The sequence below is a fragment of the Python bivittatus genome, unplaced genomic scaffold (genome assembly GCF_059951505.1).
Source record: "Python bivittatus isolate LINGU-HERP-01145 unplaced genomic scaffold, Pbiv_v1 ctg000700_np1212, whole genome shotgun sequence".
NCBI lineage: Eukaryota > Metazoa > Chordata > Lepidosauria > Squamata > Pythonidae > Python > Python bivittatus.
Window position 1 is genome coordinate 26,882,945 of NW_028277098.1, and position 14,901 is coordinate 26,897,845.

The following is a 14,901-nucleotide window of genomic DNA, read 5'->3' on the forward strand; positions in this document are numbered from 1 at the left end:
CTAATAGGTGAACATTACTAAAGTGGTTTGCTTTGTGTCAGGCAAACTTCCAATCAATCTACATATTTAATGAATAAAAATGCAATAACGGGACAAATTAAGAATTCCTCTCCAGAAGAAATGCATTCTTCTCCCATCTATAAGCTCAAAACACTTCTTAAGGCAGAGGTGGTTCTAGGTCTAGGCAACCTAGGCAATTGCCTTGGGTGCCAAATTTTAGGAGGTGCCAAAATTGAAGAGACTTTTGAAAAATACAATAAAAAAGCGAAAAGCGGTAACGGCGCACTGTGTGTGCCAGTGCAACCGCTTGAGGGTTAAATATAATTTTGCAGAATTGTTGCCATATGACAACAATGGATGCTGATGTAATTAAAATTATTTACTGTGATTCAGCCCAAGAAAAGAAAAAAAATGTCCAGGGCTGAAAATTATAAGTATAAAGCTCAAAAACTCATAGAAAAAAGGAAACAAGAGGGTGCCTTTTTGCAATTCCTAACAAAATCAGAAAATGAGCTAAGCCATAGGGGGCACCAGAATATGACTTTGCCAAAATGTCTAGAGGCGGCCCTTCTTAAGGACAAATCTGATCCAAAATACACAGTAACTGTAAACATGAATAAATGCTGCCTAACTGATATTCAGAGGTTCCAACGAAAGTATAATTCACTATAAATTCTATGAACAAAATAGAAACAACACTTTTCAACACCTGGAAAACTTAAGGAAAAACAAAACAAAACATAGATAAAATGTTGGAAGCATTTGCCTACTTTTCCTCTGCTGATTTTATGTATGTATGTATATGTTTTAAATGTAAGATTATCTATCTATCTATCTATCTATCCATCCATCCATCCATCCATCCATCCATCCATCCATCCATCCATCCCCAATACCCGAAGCCTTCAACCTGACAATTTACATAGGCTTTATTCAGGATTATCACTGTTCTCTCTAACCCAACACCTTATTAAAAGGCTAGATCAAGACATAAATGTAATAATAAAAATGGTTAATCTGAAATCCTCAAACCAGCCTATTTATTGGAAGGGTGCAGAGGGACTGGAGAGATTTTTAACATGGCCTGTACCCCAGGGCTGGATAACGAATATGATTTAAAACTGAATGTCTGTTAAGGTATTATATTAAATTTAAAATTATTCCATACACATCTATGCCTGCACGAAAAATATTTTTAAAACTTACAGGTGGTGACGTACCTCAAACTGCAGTAAAGAAATCAACAATCAATCAGCAGCTCTAGGAAGAAAAAGTATTTCCAATATGTACCAAAACACTTTTATAAGGTCAAATAAATACCCTTGGAAATGGGTATACATGACCATCACAGGTTGAAAGTACAGGCTTGTCCCCAAGAATTAAGTCATATACAGAAGATCATGCCAACAGCTTCATACCTTCAGCCACTTAACCAGTTATGATCTTTAGACAATCTTAGACATCTTCTCAAGTCATCAGGAATGCAGGGCAGTGGGGGGCACCCAAGTTTGCAAAACCACTTGATACTGATTTGGTATACACATGACATATCCATTTCAGGTCCAACAGGTTGATAAATACTTCAAAAAAGGCAAATTTGCTTTACCTCTTCTCTTCTTGAACCGGCAGATGAATAAGATCTCAGAAATAAACGGCATATAGTTTTATCTAAAATCTATAATCAAAGACAATATAGATTCATGCATTACATTATGCCATGGTTTCTTTTAGGCATGACTTGTAGAATTGGCTAGAATGACTTAGTTCACATGTAACTTATAATTTATGTACTACAGTGGTTGGCTTCACATACCAAACAAGCCACACATGAGTTTAGGATGGTCCATGAACATAAACACTGTTCAGTGTGAAAACATGCTTTGTTGGACAACTGATAGCAGAAGAGTCATCCCTGAGGGTCCAGGAGTTAAGTTCAAGGAGCTATGTTTACACATAAATAACATTTTGTGACTGAGACTGAACATGAAGGTTGTAATTATATTTTTTAGGCCTTTCTGGTAAATGCAAGTTAGTCTGATAAGCCTTGAAAGGAACAGGAGGAATGTACAGAGTCCTTCTACTAAACAAGAGTACTTTGCCAGACAGGTTTGATAACTCTACTGTCCTGTCAACGACCATGATGGGTACTGCAGAGATAAGCCTGAGAAATCACTGAGAGCTAGATTTAGCTCTGCAGAACTTTCCAAGGACATTCTAATTAACAGTTTGAAAGCAATGGGGATTCAAAATGCCTCTATTGCCCTACATTTCTTTACCACCAAATTCTCTAGCCACTCAGACCTGGAATTTTCCAACCTCAATATCACAGTACTGCTGGCATTAAACTTTTTCCTGAGACGGAATATGAAGGAAAAAGGTGGGATTGGTGTGGGATGCACCACCTTCTTCTGCCATTCCCTGTCAGAAATGGATACGGGAATTGGAGTGAGGATAAAACCAAATATTGTCATGCAAGAAAAAATAAGAGTGGAGGCATAGGAGAGAGGACACCAAGGAGAGAGATTAAAAAAAAAAAGTCTGAAAAGAGGTAATTACTACAGAAGTGACAGCAAAACAAAATTTTAAAAAACTATTAGGTTCTATCAAACTGAAATAGGAAAGTGCTTTTCCCAAGGAAGAGTAAGGGACTTATTTTGGCCATGCCTTCTGATTGGAAGTAGAGTAAACCCTTTTTTCGGCTGGTCTCCTATCCCTTGAACAAGATGCCTGCTTAGAGTGCACAGATCTGCTACCAAAGTATCTAGCTTGGTCTTTGGAAAAAGAGTTGGTAAGCTGGTTCCTGCAACGTAGGCCTCAGATTCCTAAAGATGGGATAACTATTCATAAATACTTCATTCAACCCACTCTTACCACTAAGAGTAGTAAGCGTTGCTATGCTCTCCATTAAACTTGTGACAAATCCAGCCAGCCAGATTTCTTTTCTGACATTGCAAACTCAAGCAGTTTTGACCATTTTTTACACTCTGCAAGAACTGGTGAAATACACACTCCTGAACCAGAGAATGTTAAACATCTGCTTTTATCTTCCAGAAGTGAAGGGGACTGGGAGGGAGGCAAGCAACTTGAACTCATTTTCAAAAATGCTGAGTATTTCATGGCTACGGCCTAAACCAGTAAGAATTCCAGCTGAAAACTAATCTGGAGATATTATAATATTTGTATTTTATTAATAGAGCAAAAAGAAAAAAAAAGAAATCAAAAGCACTTAACAGTGAATACAACAGACACACATTCACTCAGACCAAGGTTTTTGTGCACTTACTAGTAGCTTACTATGTTGACTTCTTTATTAAATAAAAGTGACAGGCTGAATACTGCACAGCTGTTGAAGTCACAGGTCTTTCCAGAGAAAAGAATAAAGGTTCTATATTCAACCCAATCTTACACTGGGTGTTAAACATACAATCAAATACAGTCATAACCTGTATTATGACTGCTTACCAATACATTTGCAACTGTCAAAACAAAAGGTCTTGTTGCAAAACAATACTGTTACATCAGTTAACCCTGAAGAGAGCAGACACAGACAGAAATATAGTCAGATTGTCTCCTTTTTCAATTTATATTTCAGTGGAAAAATGGGGCAGCTTTTTTTTCCATCCAGCCTTGCTTTTTTGTATCAGCTATGTACTTCTTGTTCTGCCAGACTGCAAAACAGCTTGCAAAAAGGGGACATAAACAGTCCTTGCATCAATCATTGCAGAGGCTTCACAACAACCACAAAAAACATTGGTCACTGCTTGCTGCAACCAGTGGCGATGATGGCTATGAAACTAGGATTTTACATGAGGAAGGGGGTATATTTTGTATCCAATGCACTGCCCCCTCAATGCCGAATACAGTGATTGATAAATTTGCCATCTTTTGTTTAAAAAGCCACGAGGCTATTACACATGTCACCAGAGCTTCCCATTCTGATAGGGCAGAATGCACGCTCAACAAACACAGCTCTCCCAACCCCTCAATGGCTGAGCCAAAAGAACTTTACACAGGAAACCCTCATTCTCCTCTTAATGCATCGAATGTTCACCATTACAGTAAAACACCCTAAACCGGCCGGATTGTATTTCCTTCTACGGATCGAAGGCTGAACTTACTGCCAAGACAGAGAAGATGTGACAAAGGCGACCGCAGGCCCTTCCCCCTTGTTCTTTTTATAAAAAAAAAAAAAAAGATCTAGGAGAGCAGAGCCAACACCAACCCCACAGTTGCGCCTGGTCTCATTTAAAACCGCTCTCACGGTCCGGCGTCAATTCAATTCCCCTCCTCCAGCGCCTCCCGGCTACAGCCGGTTTGCTCTGATGCGCCTACTTTTCGCTCTGCTTCCCGAGCGGCACCACCATTGTCTGCGAGGCTCCCTGGGTCGTGATACAGTCGCTCAGGTGGCTGCACGGGCGAACAAAGAGCAGCCGGCGCTTACAGGCTGGAATAAGCCGGTCCCGGAAAAGCCCACTCACTGGGAAGCCCCAATCGAGGAAAACAACGTGCCTTTTACCTCCGCCCTTCGCCTCTTCTCCCTCCCGCCCCTACAAACCAGACTTGTCAACTGCGCATTTGCGCCGGGCAGCACCGAGACTTGCGCTGAGCAAGCAGGCAGCACGGCGGGCATATGTGTGTGTGCGCGCGCGCGCACCTACACACACACAACCGAAAAAGGGCCAAGATGAAAGGCGGCTTTGGAGTAAGGGGGAAATAAATGACTCGGCAGGCAGAAGCCCCGCCGCTCTCGCGTGCAGAAACGGGGCCGCTGGCTATTCAGTCTCCCGCTTCGTCTCCTCCGTACCTGACAGAGCCGCGCTCTTCTTTACACCCTCTTCTTTCCTAGTGTGGCTGAAAGCTGCAGTTTCCTGGCGGATCAGGGAAAGCTGGGGAAGGAAGCGAGCCCAAGAATCACTCAGTCATTTTGGTCAGTCCTGCAGAGACGCGGGGGCCTCCTGGAAGAAAGAAGAGCGGGGTAGGGTGTCAGGCTGTGCTCGGCAGCGTGGACGCGCCTAGTCAGCGCAGTGCTCCCTCCATTTTCTCCGCCAAGGCTCCGCCGATGTTCTTTTCGTATCCATCACCTTCCTAGCAAACCGACTGCCCGCGTCAGCCGCCCAGCGCCCTGCTAAACGCGTATCCTTGACTGAGACATTCCCACGCTCTCACCCCCATCCAGCACCGAGTTTGAGATGGGCACCCCTGAATTTCTTGTAAAGTCCGCAAAGTTTTCCTCGTCTGGCGCCGCTGCTTACCTCCCTCGCGCTAGACCTCCAACCCAGGTTCATTCACATCAGCACCTCGCTGGCTGATGTGAGGCGGGAACTAGGAGCCTTCGACGTATTACAGAGAAGGGCTGTTGTCAACGGGCTCCCCGTTTTGCAGAAGCCAGGACAGCGGGACGCTGCCTCGAAGTAACTATCTGCTTGCATAATCTTTTTTTTTTTAAAAGAAAAAAAAATCTATTGTTCCCGAGGCAGGATTGGCCGCCCGCTGCTGTACTAAAGAGCTCAAACTTCACGCCACGCTAATACTCCGCTCAATTCCCATCCACACGTGGGTTAGAGCGGACCTTATTAACTCTGGATGCCTCCCGAGTATTTCATCTCAGAGTCAACGCTCAAAAACAGCGCTTCCTCTCCTGTTCATCATCGAGGCAAAACACTTCACAGGTTCAGTTTTATTAAGGAACCCTTTGAACGTCGCTTTGAACATTGCCCCACTCGAAACCTCTCCTCCTTGCCACAGATCTGAAAGGGGTCTGGCGCGGGTTCATAACTGTTTAGGCTAAGCGGCCACGTTAATCACGACAGGCTGGGTTAAAATGGAAGCAGCAGCCTGAAATAAGTTTTATTATTACTATTATGTATACGCTGTGATCATCTCCCTGTCGCACCCATCTGCAGCTTATCTCAGAAACAATTGTCTGCAATTCAACAACCGCTCAAGGTTATTCATTCCTCCAGTATTGTGGACAAGATAAGACTCTATGCAGGAAGTTTCACTGACATGCAGGGGAACAGCGCAAATTAACTACACTTCCTGTTTGTTGGATGTAACTCCGAGTTCTGGTTCTTACTGAACACGTGAGGGAAACGTCATTCTACACGAATATTTCGGAAGGTAATTTGTTAGTGCCACGTAGTGATCAGAGCTGAATCGGCCATCTGTTGGGAATATCCTTTCTATCTTCAGTCCCTTTCTGACACCCTCTCCCTTTCCAAATAGGCTGCAGAATTGGGAGAGAGACTTTGTGGTGTAGCCCTTGAAATGTTGAATTAGGAGCAGGAAGACCCAGATTCTAGACTATCTTCAGGCAGGGAAACAAGCTGAGTGACTTTTGCTGAGTTGATCTCTCTCGGCTCAATCTACCTCACAGGGATGAATAGGAGGGAACACTCTATACAACTTCTTGAGCTCCTCTACACAAAGGCACGATACAAATGTTATTTTGGTGCCTTCAAGTCAGTCTTAACTCCTGGACAAGTCCCTGCAGTTTTCTTGGCAAGATTTCAGAAGTGGTTTGCCACTGTCTGCTTTCTAGGGCTGAGAGACAGTGACTGGCCCAAGTTCATCAAGCTGGCTTTGTGCCTAGGTGGGACTAGAACTCACTGTTTCCTCATTTTGAGCCTGATGCCTTAACCACTATACCAAACTGGCTTTCCGTAACATAATAGTCTACACATAAAACTACAATTTGCCCACTTTGTGCCCTACATGTTCACACAGGAACTGGCTGTGCATACACAGAAAATGCCTTCCACAAGATTTTCCAGAGTCGCCATGTTCTTCTATCCATACATGGAACAGAAGCATTTAAAATGTTCACAGCAAAAAGTTTTTACTGTCAGCCATAAGCTGTGACTAATGTGCAATTATTACTTTAATCCAAGTTGGTGTGCTTCTGAACCAGGAGCCAGACTCTCCTTTTTAAATGTTGATGTTTATCACTTTAAATGTCTATGTTTATAAAACATTTACATTCTTCTGTACTAATTGAATACAATTTAAAAAGCAGCAGGGTTTCTCATCCTAATGGATAGAACATAATGAGTGGATAGTTCAAGAGCAATGAAGTTGTACAAACATTCAGAAAGTTAATTTAGTTTTTTTTTTAAAAAAAGCTCACTACTGCCATGAATATGACCCAGCTTTTGAGGCATCTCTGCATCATAAAATATTCTGAGTACAATCCTATTCACCATGCAGGGAGCAAGGTCCATAATCAGGCACCTAAACGAACTTGAATATATCAACAGAGCAAGAAACAGGAAGCCTGGCTACTTTAAATCTGCTTTGTTCACTCCTGGGAAGCAGGAAAAAAGCTCATACAGCTATAGGACTACCAGAACTTAAGACTCCTTTCCCTTCCACCATTTGGCTTGCTTAGACCTCCTGCTCTTCTGCTCCACACTATCCCTTTGAACAAGCAAAAATCTTACTCTTGTTGTGGGAAGAACAGCTATTTCTGCACGATCACAAATCCCAACGTAGAGTAGAAGGCCTTACATTATAGACGTGACTGCTGTACATTCATCAGGACTTGCACCTGCTACCCATTCTCCAAGCAGGGAGACTGGATATGCCCTCCAGTTGTGACAAGTACACAGTTGCATCTGGTAATGTGGAAAGTGGATACCTGCAGTTTTTTGTGCGTCTGCCACAAAAACCTAAGAGAGCTGCATTTTGTTTCATGTCCAGCAGCATCCACGGGGAGGGGAGGGGAGGGGTGGAGGATGCAGAATGACAAAAGCTGTGTTGTGCTGTAAGTCCTACCCCTTCGGCATGTGCATTGTGATGTTGCACATGTATCTCAAAAAGGCAGAGTTCATGGCGTGACTCTTATTATTTTCATGAAAGCAGGAAGCTCCTGTTGATACTCACGTCCCTACAACATGCTTTGAGAGTTCATGACCCTTTTCTCAAGATCTCTGTTACTCTCTTCTGCCTGCCATTACGGCTTCAAGATCCAGATTTTGTTTGATTTATAACCCACCTTTTGTTCAGGAACTCAAGCATGATACAGAATGTTTCCTCCTATTTTTCCCCATAGCAACACCTTGTGAAATGGACTGAGCTAAAGAGAAGGACTGGTCCAAAGTCACCCAGTGGACTTTCACAATCAAAATGCACTTGAATCTGGGTTCCTCTGGTGCCAGTCCTTAACCACAAAATATATTAGCTCTTTAGCAAACATACCTGAGCTTAGGAACTTTTTATGCTCTTTAACTGAAAGTGCCTTTTTTTTCCTGACAAATCTTCACCTTAATTTTTTTGTTGCTGTTTGCACTATAGAAAGAAGTAGGTCACCGGGAGCCCCGAGTGACTATGGAATTAAAAAATCAGTTAAGTAATGTAAATGAAAATGCATTATAAGCAGTTGAGAACTAGAAATACACATATATTCTGGGGACTCTGTGATTATAACATTTCATAATATAATAAATATATTATTTCAAATAAATTCTCATAAGACAGGGACAACCAACCTGAGCCTGTTGTCAAGTTTAGCCCAAAGAACTCCAAGAGGCGATGCAAATTCAGTTCTACTGTGTTTATTAGCTACAACCTCTAGACAGAAAATCTCCCCAGACTGAAACCTAGCTCCCAAGCCAGCCAGCCACAACACCGTGAATTCCTCAGGGAGGTGCCAGCCTCATCCTCTTGAACTTCCCACGCTCCTCCGGTGAACTAAGAACACACTTATCTCCCTGAGCCTGGCCTTCATAATTCCATTCCATCACATCCATGGACTGTATGTAAACCCCCAGCTCTATTTTTGTAGATTCCTAATTTGCGCTTTTGAAATTAAATGGCAAAATTATGCTTTTTAAAATTAAGGGCTAAAAGTCTTTGTTTTTTAAAACATCCTCCTCAAGACTCCAACATTTCAGGCCCACCCTCTCCAGTGATCTAAATCTTTTTCCCCTGCAGCCATTAGAGGCTATAAAACCATCACCCCATCCTGACTGTCCAGACCTGACATAAACCATCTTTTTTCCCATCATTGTTACAGATAATGTAACAGATTTCTTACACACACACACAATTTGTTGTATATGTGGAAGAAATTGTGAAACTTAATGTTTCTGTGGTTTACATAATAAAAACTGCATTATTGAACTAATGACCTCACCCAAATCTTACACCCCTCTATATTGCTATTTTTTGTCAATATGTTCTCCAATATTTCAAGCTCTTTCACGTAGATATTCCATATAAAATAAAGTATCCTTTGAACTGAATTCATCTTTATGGTTTCTTGGCAAAAATATAGGTGGTTTGTCATTGTCTTCCTCCAGTAGGTTTGCTTTTCAACTTCCCATTCTAGCCCACAGCACTAGTACTTTTTTGCAGTCCTCCATCAAGTACTAACTAGGTCCAATCCTGTTTCATTTTTTGAATCAGTCACCTAGTTGGGCTTATGCCATATAAAACACATTTGTTCAATTTGATCAAACTGAAAAATATGGAACCAATGAAATCAAGGATTATCAATATTTTACAATAATTATAAACTGCTTATAATATAATCCATGTATTGAGCTTTAAGGTGATATAAGATTCAAGTTTTTGCCACAGTACATTGACTTGGCTACTCTACAGGAAACTATTACAGTAACAGTGGCACTTCCACCTTTGATTCTGATGATATAGTCTCTTCCATCTTCAGATTGTTGCATAGGCATCATGGGATGAGATGGGACAAAGATTTATTCACAAAAAAGATAAGGATTTTCAGTCATACTTTCTACTGGAACCTAGATTCACATGACTATCCAAGTGCTTTAACAGTTTTTTATATTTGTTTGATGAAGACATTTCAAGTACTTTTTCAAATGGAATATGAGAGTGTCCCCCCATTAGACTGTTATCTATACACACTTACTACACAACTGGCTTTCCAAATTTATGATAATTGGATCTCAGTTTGGGCTTACCATATCAAATTGCAGGTGTATTTAGCACACTCCCGTATTAAGATAAATTTGTACATAGAATATTAGATGTTAGGAAGGACTGAATGCTTGTCTCTTAGGTCAAGTTAAGGAACATGTGGTCTTCTTTATACTGCCAAACTACACTCCTAGTTGTATATACCATTGGCTATTCTGGTGGAGGTTGCTATACTTCAGCAACCTCTGCAGCACTATTCCATATCCTTGCCTAGGCAAAGAGGACTGAGGGGGAGGACTATCCCATCATGTAAGTCCTATACCTGCAGCTTGAAATATGTGGTCTAGAACAAATTCAGTTCACTAGAACTGGGATTCAACAGGGAAAAAAGCTTTCTGACACTACTTGACAATTTGGATTCTACAACTGATCATCATTAATGCATTTCCCCCAAAAAACTGGTATTCTTTGAAGAGGTATTCTTTATTCATACTTTCAGCAAAGACACTGAGATTTGTGTGTTGCCTACCTGTATTCCCCTCCCCCATACACCATTTTTTTGGATGAGGTTGAATCTTTCAGGATTCATATTTATGTCATCATCAAAAAAGCAAGCAGATCCACTTTTAAGTAATGGGTTTAAGTCCCCATTTGTCTTGCTGAGGTTGTTAATGAATCTTATAATCTTCTGACTCTTTGCAATATCAGCAATTACATTGCTTTATTCCATAGTCAGTAGGACTTCATGAAACATTCTTGCATATTCTTCAGACCATGAAGGAGCTGTATGGAATTTCTTTCAAATCACTGTATGAGATTCCTGTATTTTTAACACTGAACATTTTCCATTAACTCAGAGTGATAAAATGAAAATTTTAAAAAAGTCAGAAGGAGCTGCGATATAGCCTACTGCTCTCAGGAAAAGAAAAAAAGAAAGAAATGTGTGAGTGAATTAGAAGAGAAAGCACTGTACAGCAATTTTGTCTTTTCTTGCTTAACCAATTTTCTTTGTTCAAGAAGCATTAGTTACTGAAAACACACAAAAGTTACCTATATAGAAGGTATGTAACACCACCTTTTCTGACTAACAAAGGCTATTAAAAGGCATAAGCTTTCATGAGCTGCAGTTCTCTTTATCAGATGGAGATAGTCATCCTATACCACTCTGTACATCTGATGAAGTAAGCTACGGTTTAAAATTATGCATTTTAATAAAATTTGTTAAGTTGGAAAAGGTGCTACCAGACTCCTGATTTTTGGCTACTACTGTATAGACTAACAAAGCTTTCCCTCTATAACCTAAAAAAGATCATATCTGAATTCCATGTAAATTTTGATGAATAAGGCATGGAAGTTGTAAAGAAGCATTATCTACCCCCTCATTCTATACATTACTAGTTTCCAACATCAAGAAGAACAAATATCAGGTACACATATGGAAGGTTTCACCTCTTCAAGAATGTTCTCTCCATTTGTAGAAGACACAAACTGACAAGCATCCATCATAGCTTGACATGCAGCCTTTGTGCAGATGCAATGATGATGGATAAGAACAGCTTCTTTGCTGTCATTGCTGTCACTGAATAGGACATCAAATCTATTCTACTGTAGGGGCTTAGTCAGGTCTAGCCATTGTTCCACTTCTTTTAATATCCTTGCCTCTTGAAATCTTGGTTCTCTTCAATGGGAGGGAACCAACTTATCAAAATATCCCTGTAAACCCAGTGGCAATTATTATGCAATAAGGCGGCTAAATTGTTACATACCTCTTTCAAGAGTTATTTCTTGAAAAACAGAATGGCTATGTATTCATGAGCTGATAGAAATCCTTTCCCTAAGTACCTTCAGATGCAATCTGAGAGATTCTCCATGCAAAACACATAAAAGGAGCTTACATAAACAACTGAGGTTCTTGCTATTCAAAACCTTTTACTGCAGTTCTTCCCATTAGACAAATAGTCATTGGCCGATATCATTTTAGGGTCAACCAATCTGGGACAAAAGACTTCGTATTGCACAGCAGGATGATGAAAGCAGAGAGGATTCATGTTCAAAAGCAGTCTATGTCACAATAGTTCTATGGAGTGAAATGCTTATACTGTATACAGAGATTTATACAAATCAGGTGGTTTTTGGCATACCAGCACTTGTTTTTAGTGGGCAGGAGGGAAAAGATAGGACAATTCCATGCAATGGCATCTTTCTTTTTTAAATCAATATATACAATGAATTGTTGAATTTGTCTAGTCCCTTAAACTGAGGAATCACCATAGGTAGCAATTAAAAGTGTTGACTGCTTTAGGAGGCAATCTTTATTTGAAACTGGATAGAGGAAAGTACACCCTTGCCAGTTTGCTAACCAATCTGTGTGTTTTCATATCATGTTACTCTTCTGTGCTGCTTAACTGGTTTGGGACTTGGAAGCAAATGTTTTATTATTTTAGACAGTCCATGTGATGCTGGTCAGACTCACATGGTCACTGGCCAGTGGAGCTTCTCAGGGTTCCATCTTGTCCTTCAAGCTATTTAATATCTGTATTAAACTGCAGGGAGAAATAGCGGAGGGTTTGGAGAATTTATATTACCAGTTAATTAAATACATACCTCTTTCCATATAAATACATATAATTCCATATAAATATAAATACATAATTATATAATTAAATACATGCCTCTTACAAGGAAGCTGCTTAGGTTCTGAGTTGCTATCTAGCAGTGATAATGGACTGAAACAGAGTGAAGAATCTAAATGGAATCCAGATCAGATAGCGTTGCTTCTAATCAGTCAGAAGGCAGATCATGGAATAGATTCAGTCTGTCTTGGATGGGGTTGCCCTCCTCTGAAGACTTGGTAAGCAGGTGAGTATATTTCTCACCCCCAGACTACTGTCAACACATTCTATGAGGCTACTGTTTTAAAAGTGTTCTGAAATTTCAGATAGATTAGATCATTACATGATCTGGTTACAGGTAACTTGTAACTCCCTTGTTAGAAAATTTGCCATTGACCAATCCACTTATGTACTTAACTATTTATCTGAAATTAATGTGATAAATATTTATGACTGGATTATGCCCTTAGGATTTCTGGAGGAAAAGTTGTAGTTTTGGGCAGAAAACATTGAAATTACATTATCTTCAAGTATTCAATTCCATTATGAAATTAGGAATCTTTATATAGAACAGAACTAGTTCATTCTTAACAGTTTCTGCTGTAGAACATGTGATGATCCCAGGTTTTGCAGCCGTATACGTTTCCTACTAAGCACTAAATCTCCTGAGAATGCTTTATGAAGGCAGCTGGAAATGCCTACAGAAAATGTTCCTAGTCACATAGTCTATTTTTCTTTATTAATGCACAAATTAGAATGTATCATGTAATTAGAACATTTATTATATAAATTATTTATATCATCAACAAAATTAAAGTTCATTACTCAAGGGCTAATATTAAAACAAATAATTGAAAAGGGGTGACTGGCTTTTTCATTAAATGAGAATTACTTATCATGCATTCCTGCTTTCCCCTGACCAAAGGAAGAGATCCAAAACTGTCGAGGAGGTGGCTCCTCCTCTATATAGTAGATTTAAGTCCAAACTTTAGATGCGCCCATCCAAATCACACTAGAAGGACAGAAGAATCCCTCAACCTCTTACAGTGCCCATTGGTCAGCTGTCAATATGTTTTCAAAACAAAATTAAAAAGAGAAAAACTAAAGCAGCCCTGCATACCATTGGTCTTATAGTGTTGGATTAGGAATGGGTCTCAAGTCCATCCTTAGGAATGTAAGTTGCCTGGGCCACTCATCCTTTCTAAGCCCAACATATCTGACAGAATTGTGGTTATGGGGAAAAACAGGTCTTGCACCGCACTTTAATACAAGTGCATACCAAATAAAAATACTAGACACTATGTATGGAGATGGAGGAAGCTACTAGTTTTCTATTTTGAATGCACAGATCCCAGAAAGAGGTGTAGAAGGAAAACCAGGGACCTGAATTTAAAGAATCGGTTCCCCCCAAAGCATCATTTGCTGAAGAGAAAATATCAATTTTGTAATGCCTGGAAAAGAGTGAGATAGTCATTTCTAAATTTCTTGACAGTTCCAAATATTAGTTGATATGACTGCTCCCTTCACTGAATCAAAAATGTGTTCTGCGATCCATTTATCTAGAGTTTGGCAAGCCAGCAAAATACAACATCTCAACCTTTCAAGATACAGATGATTTAGGCATTTTTCTTCCTACTTGAAACAATTGTTAATATATGCTCATGGATCCTACTTTGTAAAATGGTGTGGTCTTATTAAAGTTAAAATATAGTGCACTATTTTCTTGCTCAAATTTTTCTTGGTGATGTACAGGCTGAAGGAAAGACAAAATGGAGGAACTCGGGAGAGGATAGCAAATATTGAAACTACTATTAGGAAAAATATTTGAAATACTGTGTGATATTTTGAAAAGAAAAAATGTTGGTAAGGTCAAAAGGATATTGGTCTTGTAGGAGCATAAAGCAATATAACTTCAGATCATTCTTATTAAATTCAAAACGTATTGATAAATGATAACCACTCAGAGTCGCTTCCTAGTGAGATGGGCAGTGACCAAATTTGAAATATATAAACATAAATAACATTATTAAACAGTATAATTACAGTAAGTGGGCTTTATGAAATAAGTACAAGAAGAAATCCAATTTAGATTAATATCTATCAAATATATGCATGTTTGTATGAAAATATGATACAAACTATTGGTATCTCTGTAGTCTTACTTATGGTATTTTGATACAATCTTCTATATCTATAGGTAGCCCAGATATCTACCTTTCAGCACCCGGCCAACCTTGTTTGGGCTCAGAATCTAAGCATGAAAAGGTCTGGTTAGTATCTGGATGGGAGACTGCCAGGGAATATCAGGGCTGTAAATTAGATTAGGAAATTGAAAAAAAACTCAGAAGAAAGCAATGCCAACCTACTTCCATATTTTTGCCCAAAATTATATGTC

The 14,901-nt window shown here is 39.7% G+C and overlaps 1 protein-coding gene across 10 annotated transcripts in view; it reads right to left on the reverse strand.

The window, feature by feature from the left end:
- LRRC8D (leucine rich repeat containing 8 VRAC subunit D) overlaps window positions 1-14,901 on the reverse strand; it is a 74,002-nt gene that overhangs the window by 44,958 nt on the left and 14,143 nt on the right. For 4 of the 10 annotated variants that reach the window (XM_088153837.1, XM_088153836.1, XM_088153839.1 and 1 more), the window contains one exon: window positions 4,805-4,955. The exons of 2 other annotated variants lie outside the window; for them this stretch is intronic. The gene's annotated coding sequence lies outside the window, so the exon portion shown is untranslated. 4 more of the 10 variants (XM_088153838.1, XM_088153843.1, XM_088153845.1 and 1 more) reach the window with 4 other exon arrangements.